Source organism: Myxocyprinus asiaticus, chromosome 19, assembly GCF_019703515.2.
Source record: "Myxocyprinus asiaticus isolate MX2 ecotype Aquarium Trade chromosome 19, UBuf_Myxa_2, whole genome shotgun sequence".
In the NCBI taxonomy this organism is placed as follows: domain Eukaryota; kingdom Metazoa; phylum Chordata; class Actinopteri; order Cypriniformes; family Catostomidae; genus Myxocyprinus; species Myxocyprinus asiaticus.
The window spans coordinates 32,928,149-32,944,496 of record NC_059362.1 but is presented as its reverse complement, the minus strand read 5'-3'; positions in this window follow the sequence as shown (position 1 = coordinate 32,944,496).

Here is a 16,348-nt window from a genome sequence, read left to right as displayed (position 1 = left end):
TTCATCCTCCAAAGAAATACAAGTCTGGACAGTGGAGACAGCAGAGTTAAGACAATGCAAGCAAGAACAGTGGACTCCAAGCAAGAACAGTGTTGGTTGACCAGTCTATGAGTGGGTCATGCGTTACCAACCAAGGATGCCCTAACACTACCGGACACGATTGAGATTGGATCAGGTAAAAGGACAACTTCTCCATATGATTTCCAGAGTTGAAGGTGACTGGCTTGGTGGACTAGGTGATGACAGACAGGGGCGTGCCACTGAGGGTTTGGCTGATGATAGGTTCATCCAATTTGACCATAGGAAGCCACTATTTGGAAGCCAAGTCGATGTCCATAAAATTCTCTTTGAATCCGGAATCCACCAGGGCTGAGACCATGTGACAGGTAGATCCATGCTGCAGCCAGGCCAGTAGAAGTGTATGAAGTCCGGGGGCTTTGTCCAAAGGTGTTGTGTTCGCCAGTAACCCCCTTCCTACTGATGAGCAGTGTTTTTACCGGACAGGAAGCAGAGAATTGACCAGACCGGGCACAATGAAAGCATAGTCCATGAACGAGGCGTCGCTGCTTCTCTTTATGTGAAATCTGAGTTCTCCCGACTTGCATGGGCTCTGTGTCGGGCCATGATTCTGGTGACCTGGCTGAAGTAGAGGACGGGGTAGGAGGCCAGCCGCCCGGGTAGGTGGAGAGCGGTGTCGACACAGGCAACAGTGTAGGGCCAGATGTTGATCGACTCGGATAGCCAGATCCACCAAACCATCGAAGCGTGGAGGCAGATCCAAAGGATAGATTTCATCCTGGATGTCGTTGGAAAGCCCATGCAGAAACCGGTCCCACATGGCATGGTCGTTCCACTCACAAGAAGCAGCCAAGGTTCGAAACTCGATAGCATAATCTGAGACTCACCGATCTCCTTGAGACAGTCTGGATAAGACCCTCGCCTCCCGACCTTCAGCCGAGTGATCAAAAACTCGGCGGAGTTTCATGGAGAAGGCGTGAAAAGAGAAACAACAGGGATGTCTGTTGAAGAAGATTGTGGATGCGTGTGTTTGCAATGGGCAAACCATGAATATTGTTTGTAGGCAAGTGTGTGCATTGTGGAAATCAGGAGCAGATTCGTTGGAATCCTCTGTTTAAGCATAGTGAGGTGCAGAGAACAGCGCCCAGCAGACTGGAAGGCAATCACTCTCCCGACAAGCAGGCAGAGAAGAGGAATCCTCCGTTGAAGACTCGTGATTGCAGAGAACAAGTGTACAGCAAACTGGAAGGCAAACACACTCTCGACATGTGGGCAGAGACGGGCAACCAAACAGATACATGAGACAGGATCAGCTAGGCTGAGAGAGTGAGGTAAGTACTTCACTTCAAACAACAATCTAGCAAAGATACTGAGAACACGAAGGGCTTAAGTAGGGAGTGAATCAGTGGAGAACCAGATGCTGCTAGCACGCTAATTAGTGGCATGATCAGTGTTCCCCTGAGAACAATCAATGTTCCCATGGAAACACTGATCATGCATGCCGGCAGCACCTGCGAGACATGAAGGAGAGAAAATAACAAAACAAACAGAACAAACCGACAAACTCACCGGAGCCATGACAGTTTTTAGCAAGTTGCTATGCAGTAGCTAGGATGTTCTGAGTGTTTTTTAAGCATGTTGCCATGCTGTTGCCAGGGTGTTCTGGGTGTTTTCTTAACACATTGCTATGCGGTTGCTTGGGTGTACTGGGTGTCTCTATGTGATCACTGGGATGCTTTGCGTGTTTTTTATCAAGTTGTTATATGGATGCCAGGGTGTTCTGGGTTGTTGCTAGGTGGTTTCTTGGTGGGCTAAGTCAAAAGAGCCCACCTGCAAGTCTCTATGATAGTCTAATATCTCAGGTCTCCTTCAAAGTAAGCCTATGGGATTTTTTCTCCTGTTTTATCATCAATCAGGTAAACATTTTAATTCTGATCACTCAGAAAAGTAATAGCACACCTCTCCTCAACAAGCTGTCTGGTTTGAGGTATTATTCAGGCCTGAAGCACAAACACTGCAATAAATGTTACAGTATGTGCCAAAACTTTGGGCATAATAATAAAAAGTTTGAGCAGTGATAATAGTACCTTAGCAACCACCACTAATTAACAAGTATTTAAAGGTGCACTCAGTAAGTTTTTCCTCATTAAAAAAGTTTAACTACTATAGACATGAATTGTAATTTTGCAATATATGTAGGAAGTAATGACCACTCACATGAGATTTAGACTCTAGTCATATCAGTAACCTTATAAAAGCTGTTTTATTCTACATGGAGAGGGTCCGCACATGGGGGCAATTATTTCTCTGTCAGGTCACTTTCTACTGCATGGAAAGACAACTGTCTTATCAAGACGCTACTGATTGCACTTTAGAGAGCTGTCAGTGTGAGTGTAGAGTATACCCTCCAGTTATATATTTCCTGTGTTGATATCTGACCAGCAAGCACACAGCACTCTCTGTGATATTAGTATATAGAATTAATCCGTATAACTCACAATGTTCTTTGTCTGACCTTTTAAGAGTAACTAAAATGACCATGTTTACATACCGGATAAAGGCATCACTCTCCATTCACTGTGTGTGTATGTGTGTGCGTCTAACTATGTGTGAGTCTTAGACTCCAAAGCAGATTGTCTAGTTATGTAATGCTAGATTTGCATGTGAAGGGAAGGAACTCGTTTTTCATGCTGCACTGGATGAGAAGAGAAACCCCCGTACTCCTCTTTTTCAACTGGAATGAGGGACCGTGCCGCCTTAGATGGAGGGATGCTGAGAGACTGACAGGAGGAGAAAACATGAAAGACTTGTGTGAATTCATTAATAATATGCACCAGTGTACCGGTGTACAATGCATACTTAAAAAAAACACACTCTAGAATATGAAATGGGGAAACAGATTATTCTAAAGGGATGAGAACACGGATTCTTAGGCACTGTAAGAGGAAGCTTTTGACAATTCTCACAGTGACATTCGGAAAATCTTTTAAATTATCTTATTTTCCATCCAAGAAAATACTGTGCATTTCATTTGGCATAATTTAAAATGTAAATGCTTAAATTAACCTTCAGTAGTGATTTTGTGAAAAAATTGTGTACATAAAACTGCAATAATTTAGATTAAAACAAATATATCCTCAAGCAAGTAACTTTCTATTCATGAGATAACAACACAATTACCAGAATGTATAATTCATTAGACAGTGAATGAATCAATAGTCCAAACAATGACAATCATCCAAACAGTGATTCTATTCTCATTGAATTACATTAATCATGTATTGAACTGTATCACTCAGCATCATAACAACAGTCACACACATATATTTGAGCACATTCCGATGCACATTCTTGAATTTCTTTGCAGGTTGACTAGATTGCTGAGGGCAGGGGGGGGGGGTTAGATAATCCGACCCTGCTTCACCCCCACATCCCATGGGGGTCACACAATGCATGTCACACATATCATTAATCCTGGGGGTTCTTTCCCCCCAGAGGGTGCCCACTGAACCATGCATAAAGGATAAAAGTGTTCTGCCATGCAGTGGCGTAGATTTGGCTTGGGGGGGGGGGGGGGGGAATCAACATTTCCATTGATCATGGTATTAATAATGGGGGGTTGTACTTGCTTGTTTTGATTATTGATACTCACCCCCCACCCCCATGCCCCTGCTGACATGGGATGAGGCATTCTCAACAGTATATGGCCCAGGAGCCTACATTCTCTACACAGAACACAATCACACATAGGCCTACTAACACTGTATGAAATGCTGTTTTACCTCTGCAAAGCTTTTCATGATTAGACATACAGACAGACAGACTGACAGTCTAGGCAATTTTTGTGTGTTTATGATTTTAGAATGACCATTTTCTCTGAAATACAACTAGAGAAGAGCATAGAGCAGAAAAGGACAAGGGAATGGATCGGAAGGAGAGAAGGAAGAGATGAGTTTTGTTTAGCTTTCCTTGTTTTTGTTTTTGTGAAGAGGGTTAAAGATCAGGTTCTGTTCTTAGATACTTGAAATGGTAATTAAAAAAAAGGTGTACAAATCTGTTGCAGAGAAGCTTGTGCACTTCTCTAAGGCCACGTCCACACTAATACATTTTCGTTTGAAAACACATGAATTTTGCTACGTTTAGGCCTCTCATCCACACTAGAATGGTGTTTTCCACTGAAAATGAGCTTTTCGAAACACTCTCCATTACGACAAAACAATGGTGCAAGAAAATTAAAATGTTTTCAAACGAAAACATGCGTGCATGTGGCCTACAAGTACGCAAATTTAAATTTGTCTTTCTATCTATCTGTCTATCTATCATCACAATGCTTTGGAAGAGAGACAAATGTTGACAGTATGTTTACAATTTTGTATGACTGTCTGGTTACCTACTGTCCCTGATCATTTCACTCTCTATTCTAACACGTCTAATAAATTAAATTAAAATAAATTAGCTGTATTGTTTCTGGGATATAAAAGGCTTCCTCATATATAGGCCAGCCTGAGGGCAATGACAGCTCTCCCACATTTTAAGCTCTGTGAATTTCAAAAATGTATTGCTTATTTATTTAATTAATGGCTGTGCCTTGCAGGGTTTTTAACACACGCATTCACTCTCTCACGGTTTAGTATGTTGCAGAAAACTGTTGTGTCAAGTACCTCCCATCATGCTTTGTATATGTGATGTGAAGTGTACGAGATGAACACACACACGCACTCCTCAATCCTCTCAGTGTCTTTCCTGCATTCTTTCTTTCCATCCCTCTCTCCTTGCAATGAGGCTGGTCTAATCCTATTGATTGAGGCCTCTCTTTTCCTCACCTTCTTTTCCTCATTTCATTTTTTCCCCGTCTCATTATCCTCCTTTCTCCTCAACATTCCACTTTTCCTCTCCGAATCCATTTTGCAGAATCTCAATTTCCCTAACGGACATTTACAAACCCTTGTGTCCCACCCTCGCCATTCCTCTCTCTACCTCTCACATTTTATGCTCTCTCTCTCTCTCTCTCTCTCTCTCTCTCTCTCTCTCTTTCTATCTCTCTCTCTATCTCTCTCACTGTTTCGATTTTGCCGTAGTTTACTTCATCTCAGAGAAAATGTCAAAACGTGTATACTATTGTTTTTCTGCTAACATGTTGTAAAGAAGCGCTGCCTCTGTATTTTTTGTATTCCATGCTTCAACTATATTAACTATTTATTGTTTTATCTTTGTTATATTTCAACATCTCACGACAAAATGACTGAATCAAGCTAAATCAGATATAATTGAATTTAATTGAATTAAGATTGGTGGATGGATGGATGGTTTTAGTTGGTTCTGAATTGAGTTGAAGCGAGTGGGTCAAACTGAGTCGAATTCATCTGAATTTGATTCGAATAAAATTTTAAGAAATAGTTCACCCAAAAATGAAAATTCTGTTATTACTCTCCATCATGTTGTTCCAAACCCAAAAGACTTTCTTTCTTCAAACAAAACACAAAAGGCTATATTTTAAGGAATGCCATGATCTCTGATTTACATATAATGGCAGTTGATTTTGACAACTTTTAAAGTTTTAAACAGAATCCAGAAGTGTGATTAAAGTAGCCCATGCATCTCATGCGTCATACTGTATGTCAAGTCTTCTGATTAAAATAGGATCACTTTGTATGATGAATGGACAGAAGTCATTATTCACTCTTAAATCAAATCATTGATCTACTCATATACAGAGCCAAATCAAATATGGCGACGCATCAATTACATCAACCATTATTGGTTTTTGCATGTCTTGTGACTAAACGTCATGATATCATGACACACATGAAGTGCGAATAAATTAAAATCAACCAGTTTTTTCCGTGTATTCAACATCCCTTAATTCCCTAAAGAAAGTTATTCTTAAATAAAATTATTTACATTTTAGATTATTTCAGTGTGTTAATACTGTACGTCTATGCAAAACTAGCAAATGTACGTGTGCTAGAGCCACACTTTATAGACATACCTATGAATACTCATGAGGTCAATGTTGACTTTTCAGCTCAATTTAAACTGTAAAACAATTATGAACAAAACGATTCATGAAGCTCCAAAAATGGAAAACAACACAATAATAAAAACTTTCACAAAAAGCATACAATTTACATTAATAAATTGTTTAAAATTACAACATATAAAACACATTTCTGAAGAACACCCTTGTCCTAAGATCACAGTTCAACTTTTCACAATTCAATAAGTCTATATTCAATATAGTTGGCCCTTTCCTGAATGTATGCCTAGGTAGTTTCATTATGTTTACTTGTTTACCCAACAGCTATTACAAAAATAGGATGATATTGGAATTTTATTCCGGAGGATAGAATTCACAAAATAATCCAAATTACAACAGTTCTGAAGTGTTTGAAACCAACATACAAAAACCTCTGCTAGAGAAACCAAGAATTTGTGTAATTGGGCTTTTCAATCAATACCTTATATCTACTGAGATGTAGCTCTTATGACAGCTTCCCCATGTGACAACTAGCCCCAGTCTCCCCTATAACTTCACAATCTGATTATTCTGCAATCCCTGCTTTTATATGGCCTTATCTAATAGGTCTGCCCAATGTCTTGAAGCAAGACCAGTGCAGCATTTAACCGGGAAATACCAAGACAGTGGCCCAGATGATATCACCCTTGAGCACAGTGAATGAAAGTGTGTGTATGGGATAACCGCATTAGGGAGATTTGATACCACTGTGGTTTGTAATCCTTTTGAAGTGAGATCCTTTTTCCAGAAGTAGTCGAAACACAATCCTCAGCTACAGACCTTGGAAATGATGGGGCCCTAGTTTAAGAGCGCTAGCGCTAGAGTAATTGAAAATTCGTAATCATTTATTTTTATTTTGTTTGCCGTGGGACACAGAAGGTGTTTTCTGAATATGCTGGGGCTAAAAAAACAAACAAACAAAACAAAAAACACTACAATAAACAGTACAAAACCACTATCAAAATAGTACAAATGTAACTTTACAAATATATTTATAATTAAAAATATTTTTAAATAGTTTTGAATTTCTAAAGCTGTACATACGTAAGAAAGTTCCCGTTTTAGATCCATATTGAACATTTCAGCATCTTATCCAAACCTACAAAAATGTACGTGTAAATGTTACATACAAACACCCATGAATGATAATGAGATTAGGCTGGAAAAGCTTACCTCATATAGTGTGACAACATGCCCTGCAATTATTGACTTTTGAAAATAAATCTACCCTGAGAAATACTCACTGTTGTAAAAAGTGTGCCAACTAGCCTCTCCTAGTAAAATGTTACACACATGAAAAGTAAAGCACTGTAAATCACTCTTGATAAGAGAATCTGCTATATGCTTTAATGCAAATGTGATTAATTAATAATCATCTTGCATCAGCTGATGTGTTATCATCTACTGAAACATACAGACAGAGCTGGAGACTGAAGACTAGGATAAAAAGGCCGCTTCCAGTTGTTGAAACCAGAATTAGAGTGGCACGCAACAGGAATTGTCGGAACATGTGTCATATTTGTCTCTGCCCTGGTTAAAACCAGGCAATAGGGAGAGGGTAACCTCTGTAAACAATGCTCCCGAAAGAGTTGTAGCTTTGATTAAACACATAAAACAGTTGAGCTGGTATTAAATATACATGTGGTGAATATTAAGTGTAGCGAGTATTTACAATATGTATGGATGCAGTTGTATGCACATGTGTATGTCCGTGAATGCATATCAATAAACACACTCTTACTGTCACACACTTATAATCAGATACACCACATTGCCATGCACACACACACACACACACACACACACACACACTGTGAGGGACAAGCTGTCTTAACAGATCGCTCCCATGCTCTAACATATGATATAAGTTGGTGTCCATTGTGTGAAAAGGCTGGTCCTCACTCATAACAGGGGCTGTAATAGTGTCCAAGAAAAAGATATATGACCCTCCTTCTGTCTTCCTATGGAGGGGAGAACAAGGGTAAACCCCACTGATATTTCACCCCCAACTGCCTTGCCTTAAAAACAATGTGGAGCACAAATTTACGAGTGAATGAGTCAGTCCCCATAGTCACTATCTCTCATAACCTGCAGGACATACAACATACTTGGGCACTCCAAAGTGTATGTGTGCATATGTGTGAAAGTGTATGTCACCACTCATGTAGACAATGTACAATAAAATCACTTAATGTGGTCTTTAAAGTGTGAACTAAATAGTTAATTCTGTGTGATGCGGTTAGTAAAATGTTAGGATCAAATTGCAGATATATCCAATAAAATGGACTGTGTGTTTAATGATTTTCACTCTTTTTTAATGAATGTTCTTTGTATAAGTATCCAAATGCATTTTACACTGAAATGCAAGACTGTTGTTCAGTTAAAGTCCTTTTCAGGTGCTGTTTGGCACAATGGTGTGTATTCGGAGTTGTTGTGTGTGTAAGGTTTGATCACAGCTGAAGGAAACAACAGAGCCATTGGAACAAAAGTCCATCTGCAGATGCTTTCTCTAATATTATGTAACTGGAGTATGTTTCTGGTTATGCTCTCAGTATATCTCAGTATAGGTGTGATGCCATTCACATTTGTCTCACCAGCTCCAGCATTTTAGAAGTGCTTTTCATAAGATGTTGATGCATAAAACAGGGCTGTAATGAGGGTTTTTCAATCTCAAGTTCTTAAACTTTTACAACTCTGCCATATATTATATCTGTCTTTAATATTCTTTTGTCGGATAACCAATATACAAATATACAAAAATATACAAAACTGTTTAATTCAGCCAGTATACAGAAATTAAAGGAAAATTCTGAGATCAACACAAGTTAAACTCAGTCAAGAGCATTTGTGGCATAATGTTGATTACCACAAAGAATAATTTTGACTCATCCCTTGTTTATTTAATCCTTAAATTGTGTTCCAGTCAAAACTGACCAATTAGCTTTTTTTTTCTGAAAAATGTAGTTCCCTATTTGTCACTCACTCGACGTTGTGTCGATGTAGTGACACTAGGGGTCACTCTTGGGAGCCCGAGACACCTCTGGTCTTAAAAAAGGCCAATGAAAATTGGCGAGTGGTATTTGCATGCCACTCCCCCGGACATACGGGTATAAAAGGAGCTGGTATGCAACCACTCATTCAGATTTTCTCTTCGGAGCCGAACAGTCATGCTCACTGAGCTGAATTCTACTGTTCATTCACCTCTGCTGGATCTGATGGTGCAATTCAGCGGCTTCTCCCTTCTCTGCACTGGTGCACTGCAGAGAACGCCCCTGGGTGCTTCGGCAGAAAACAAAGAGAGTATATTTTCTGATAGAGCCTTTTCCTCTAAAATAGTATATTTTCTCTAAAAGAGCGGCACACACGGAATGTCTTTTTAAAGATGCGTCTTTTTAAAGATGCCTTTCCGATTGTGTGTTATTCCTGGTTGCGGTCGTATTCTCTCAACTTCGGATGGTCATGATCGCTGTCTTTCGTGTCTGGGCGTGACCCACACAGAGACAGCGTTTGTGGATGGTTCATGTTCTCATTGCGAGAACATGACCATGGCAACGTTGCGGTCGCGGCTACCCCAGCGGCTATCCGCCTCAGTCCTTCTACCTACGGGTATGAGGCCAGCGCGGCTAGCACTGGGGGTGATTTGGGGACCCCAATGGGATCGCCTCCGCCGGGTATCCACCCGCGGACCTCCCATCCACCCGCGGACGCTCGTCTGCCCCAGTCGGGCTTCCGGATGAGTCCGCCGGCTTGTCTCACGGCGAGTCTGGCTTCTTGTTCAGAGCCCGTGAAGATGATGAGCTCTCGAGTGCAGCATCGGAGAGCGGGCTTGTCCAGTCGGACGCAGAAGCCTCAGCTGGGCTCCCCCCCTCGGGGACGATTGCCCAGTCAGAGGCTGATGCCGAAATGACGGACATGCTTTCCCGGGCAGCCGCGAGAGTTGGGTTAGAGTGGAACCCTCCGCTCTCCCCTGAACCCTCGCTGCTTTATGATTGGTTCCTGGGGTCATGGCGCCGCTCAAAGCAGCCACGCCCCACTCCAGTGCCTTTCTTCCCGGAAGTGCACGAGGAGCTGACGAAATTTTGGGAGGCACCTTTTACTGCCCGGCCCCGATTCCGCAGTTCCCCCGCAGTTCTCACTACCCTCGATGGCGGGGCGGCCAGGGGCTATATGGCGATTCTCCCAGTGGATAAGGCACTTGCGGTGCACCTATGCCCACAGAGCACCGCCACCTGGTGCTGACGCCCTAAGCTCCCATCCAAGCCCTGTAGGTTCACGTCATCCCTGACGGCTAAAGCCTACAGTGCTGCTGGACAAGCCACCTCTGCCCTGAATGCCATGGCTCTCCTGCAGGTCCACCAAGCCAAGGCATTGAAAGAACTGCATGAGGGTAGTTCCGCCCCAGATTTGATGCAGGAACTGCGCTCGGCGACCGACCTCGCTCTCTGAGTGACGAAGGTCACGGCGCAGTCTCTCGGGCAGACGATGGCCACATTTGTGGTCCAGGAGCGCCACCTTTGGCTCAACCTGGTCGAGATGGGTGATGCCGACAAGACAATGTTTCTTGCTGCCCCCATTTCCCAGGCTGGCCTATTCGGCGACACCGTCGAGGACTTTGCCCAGTCTCGGCGGTGAAGCAGCAGACGGAGGCTATCCGGCACATCCTGCCCCGGAGCGGCTCAAGATCCCGCACCCCGTCTGCTCGTCGCCAAGGGCGTCCCCCTGCGGTGACTGAACTGGCTCCGGCGTGGAGCCCACCACAAGAAGCAGACGCCACCCGTCTCACAGTCGGCTGCTAAGAACCCACGGAGGTCGTCAAAGCGCCCCTGAGATTGGCGACCCAGGGACAAAGAAACCCACTCACCTGGAGCTGGTAAGAAGACCACTCCATCCCCTGGTGGAGGGCTGGGATGGAGTGTTTTGTTTGATTTTTGCCTTTTTGTTTGTTTTCGCCGCATGCCCAAGTGGCTGCGGTACCCAACAGTTCAGCAAAAGAGCGGTTTCCTTCCTTCCTGGCTCACATATCCGGTGTGCATGGTCGTCATCACGACTAACATCCACGGGTTTTTCCTTGCAGGATTGGCACTCCAGCGGTGGTATTTCTGCCCCTGAGCACCCAGCTGTGGCACACAGCCGCCCCTGATGTGGCAGTCTCCACAGGTTACGAGGAAATGCCTCTTCCTCCCCCGTCCCAGGCTGTTCCGGGGGTGGTCACAAGGAGCCAAGTAAGTGCTTCGATGTCCCTAGACTCAGCACGGCCACGATGTAGTGTGGCACCTCGAGCGCCACCCTGCCTACGGAAGAGCACGATAGAACCTGTCCCTCCAGCCAAGATGAAGAAGGGGTTTTACAGCCCCTACTTCATCGTACCGAAAAAGGCGGTGGGTTGCGGCCAATCTTGGACCTGCGAGTACTGAACCGGGCCTTACACAGACTCCCGTTCAAGATGCTGACGCAAAAACGCATTCTGGCGAGGGCTTCGGGTCAAATGGGAAAAGAGAAAGCTCCTCCCGGTTCAGAGCATCTCTTTTCTCGGTTTGGAGCTGGACTCAGTCTCTTTGATGGCGCGCCTTACGAACAAGTGCGCCCAGTCAGTGCTGGCCTGTTTGAAGGCATTCAACCAGAAAACAGCGGTTCCACTGAAACTTTTTCCGAGGCTCCTGGGGCATATGGCATCCTTGGCAGTAGCCACCCCGCTCGGGTTGATGCATATGAGACCGCTTCAGCACTGACTTCAGACTCGAGTCACGAGATGGGCATGGCGCCACGGGACACATCGTGTGGTCATCACGCCAGTCTGTCACCGTCTTTTCAGCCCTTGGACCGACCTCTCTTTTCTACGGGCAGGTGTTCCCCTAGAACTGGTCTCCAGGTGCGTCGTGGTTACAACGGACACCTCCAAAATGGGCTGGGGCACTGTTTGCAATGGGCACGCAGCCGCTGGCCTGTGGACAGGCCCGCGACTGCATTGGCACATCAACTGCCTCAAGTTGTTGGCAATTCTGCTTGCCCTGCGGAGTTTCGGCTGTTGATCCAGGGCAAGCATGTGTTAGTTTGGACAGACAACACGGCAACGGTAGCATATGTCAACTGCCAAGGCGGTCTGTGCTCTCCTTGTATGTCACAACTCGCCCGCCGTCTCCTCCTCTGGAGTCAGCAGCACTTCAAGTCGCTGCGAGCCACTCACATCCCGGGCAACCTAAACACTACAGCGGACGCGCTGTCACGGCAGGTTACCCTCAGGGGAGAGTGGAGACTCCACCCTCAGGTGGTCCAGCTGATTTGGAGTCGATTTGGATGGGCACAGGTGGATCTGTTTGCCTCCCAAGAATCCTCCCACCACCTGCTCTGGTACACCCTCACTGAGGCTCCCCTTGGCATAGACGCGCTGGGACACAGCTGGCTCCCTGGCCTGCGCAAATATGTGTTTCCCCCAGTGAGCCTACTTGCACAGACCCTGTGCAAGGTCAGGGAGGACGAGGAGCAGATTGTCCTGGTAGCACCCTACTGGCCCACCCAGAGTGGTTCTCGGACCTCACGCTCCTCACAACAGCCCCCCCCCCGGCGAATTCCCCTGAGGAAGGACCTTCTTTCTCAGGGACGGGGCACCATCTGGCACCCACGAACAGACCTCTGGAATCTCCATGTCTGGCCCCTGGATGGGACGTGGTGGTAGACACGATCACTCAGGCTAGGGCCCCCTGTACGAGGCGCCTGTATGCCTTTAAGTGGCATCTGTTCGCTAAGTGGTGTTCTTCCCAACGGGAAGACCCCCAGAGATGCGCAGTTGGATCAGTGCTTTCCTTCCTGCAGGAGAGGTTGGAAGGGAGGCTGTCCCCTTCCACCTTGAAGGTGTACGTTGCTGCCATAACAGCACACCACGATGCAGTCGATGGTAAGTCCTTAGGGAAGCACGACCTGATCATCAGGTTCCTAAGAGGCGCCAGCAGGCTGAATCCCTCCAGACCACGCCTCGTTCCCTCATGGGACCTCTCTGTAGTTCTTCAGGGTCTACAGAGAGCCCCCTTTGAGCCTTTGCAGTCAGCCGAGCTTAAGGCACTCTCCTTGAAGACTGCCCTCCTGACTGTGCTCACTTCCATCAAGAGGGTAGGAGACCTGCAAGCGTTCTCTGTCAGCGAAATGTGCCTGGATTTCGGTCCGGGTTACTGAGACCCCAACCGGGCTATGTGCCCAAGGTTCCCACGACCCCTTTTAGGGACCAGATGGTGAACCTGCAAGTGCTGCCTCAGGAGGAGGCAGACCCAGCCCTGTCGTTGCTGTGTCACGCAAGGTAGTGGCACGCAATACAAGCGGATAAGCCCGAGATAGCCGGCCGGGTGAATCGCTTGCACATAGCGCCTTCCACCTCCTTTTGAGCTGAAGATGTGCGGCATTAATTCCCAGTAGTGTTCACAAGCTTTGTTCCCTGGTTGACTTCCTCCGAGCCCTGTGGCAGTCGAGTTTTCGGAGAGACTCGCTGCCGGTCCAGTACACGTGCTAACTAAGAGTCCTGTTCTGGGGTAGGTGCTTTGCATGTGGCGGTTCCCTGTAAGGCTAACCCCATGCAATATGTATCTTCCGCTAATTCGTTTCCCTGTTGGCAAACTGCGTCTTCCTTGGACAGAACCCCTCTGCCCCAGTCTCCATGTTTGTAGTAACTCCTCCCCCATTGGGTAGGATCTACCTTGAAGACTCTCCACATGGTTGGAAAGACCACGTGACGCATTCTTCCACTTAAATATCCCCCCTCTCTTGGGCGAGGTGTGGTCTCCGCGGTGTCTTCCCCTTGGGAGGGACACCCCCTGACTAGACCTGGCTGCCCAATCGGATAATCCCCCTTCTTTTTTAGGGAGTGGAAAAGAGAAGAGGAAAAGAGGCCACGACTGGGTTAGCCTGTCTCTATCTTTTGGGTAGTCGACTTGTCCCCAAAGGGCCGTTCGACACTCATAACTATGTTGGGGGAGGTTACGTGTCGACCTGGTGTGCTGGCTATGAGGCACACAGTAGTCTGCCCACCACACACCGCCAGTTCACGTAACACAGTTCAGCCAGTTGTGGCGTTTCGTATAGAGACCCCTAGTGTCACTGCATCGAGTGTCCCTCCTGCCACAATGCTGAACTACCCACTGAAATGTCCGGGCCTTATATCGGCTCCTCAGCATAAAACCTGAATTAGTGGTTGCATACCAGCTCCTTTTATACCTGTATGTCTGGGGGAGTGGCATGCAAATACCACTCGCCAATTTTCGTTGGCCTTTTATCAAAGACCAGAGGTGTCTCGGGCTCCCAAGAGTGAGCCCTAGTGTCACTACATCGACACAACGTATCGTTCCCTCCATCAGGGAACGGAGGTTACACAAGTAACCATGACGTTTATTTCATCCAGTTGAATACAATTTCATAACTTTGTTCACACAGGGCATCTGAACACACAACATTTTTTTCCGATCATTTTCATAAAATTTTATTGGTTTTATTTTCCTTTGTTACACCTGTGGTGTTCCCTGTGACCGGCTATTGGAACTGAATGGATTAGACTACAAAGTACAGAAATATTAAGCGTTCAGGAGCATCCCAATCCTTTAGATGAGCACATATGTTGATGTGTGTTCGCACACACAAAGTCCTTGGATATGTGCGTGCACACACACACACACACTACGTGTGTTGAGCACCCTTTTGTTCATCATCTTTCCATGTACACTCTTTGAGGAATTTTTCAAGATCTACTTAAAATATTATGTTGTGTTTGGACTCGTTTGAATCGGGATCGTCAGTTGTACGTTACTATATGTCTTTGTTTCTATTTTATATGTATGTTTCAGGAAGTATAAGGAAAAACGTGACAAAAAGACACTCCTGTTTATTATATTTATGTGTGTCAGTGGGAATTTCATACACAAATACTCACTGCAGTTTGGCCTCTGAGTGAAAAAATGTTCTCATTGCATTTTAGTAATTGAGACCTTTCCAACAATATATAACACATAGCTATCTCATCTTTTTTATGTTTTAACCAACTCTGTATATAATTGTTGTGACAACAAATTTGTAAATTACGAGTACAAAACAGTTCTAATTTGTCAGAAATTTAAAAGCATTACTTTACAATTGGTAGGATAAGATATATGCATTTTAAAGTCCAGATTCTATGCTTTAAAATGACACCTATTTTGTTTACATCAAGCAAGTAGTTATCCATTATTACATAATAATTATTATTATCTTTTTCTGCAGGGAGTGCCCCCAACTAGCCTGGTATAAGCTCAGTTCAATGAATCCTTCTATCAATAAAAAAATATATATTTTAGAAATATGTTATAAAAAGAAGTACAAAACCTCTCATAATTACTAAAAAAGAAGTTGACAAAAATATTGAATGCAATATCTTTGGATAATATATGCAATATGAGAGATTTATAAACAATCTTAGTAGGCCGGTCATTTTTGGCCTGGAACACTAAGGGTATTAGCACAAACAAACACGACACAAGGGTTAAAAAAAAGTCAGATATGCAGTAAGGCACTTACAATTGAAGTGATCAGTCCATAAATGCTAAAATACACACCGTTCTAAAAGTATAGCCATAAGACCTAAACATTATACATGTTAACATGATTTTAGTATAATAAAGTCACATACTAACCTTATCTGTGTAAAGTTATATCCAATTTGACAACTTTGTTGGCATGATGATGTAATGCTGATAAACCCTGTAATCTTGTGTGATAGATCTCTAGCTTTCTTGTAAAGGAGGAAGCGGGAGTCAGATAAATAATCCACACAAGTCAATCTAATGCTTTTCAGCAAAACCAATGAACACACACATAGACACTGCTGCATGTGTCTCTCTCTCTCTCTCTTTCTCCGGCGGCCTGGACTGCCCTTTTAACCCCTTCCAGCTCTCACTGCAACACAAAACATCTGTTAGAGGTGATTTCCCACAGGTGCCAATCCTTACCGCTCTTCCTCTCCCAGCCTTGCTCTCCACAGACGTCGCTCGCCCACGCCCACATCACCACATCTTGGTATTGGATATAAATGTACACAAATAAGGTTAGTAAGTGATTTATCACACTAAAATCATGTTAACACATATGTGGCTATACTTTTGAAATAGTGTGTATTTGAGCGATTATGAACTGGCCCCATTTACTTCCATATTGAGTATAGTAGGAAGTGTATGTAAGTGTTCTTGATAGTGTGTCTTATTACATATTGCTCATAAATATGCATATTTCCAGGTAGTGCATTCATAATGTTTTTACATTTTCTGGTATGTGTGTGTCTGCTTGTGTGTGAGTGTTAACGTGTTA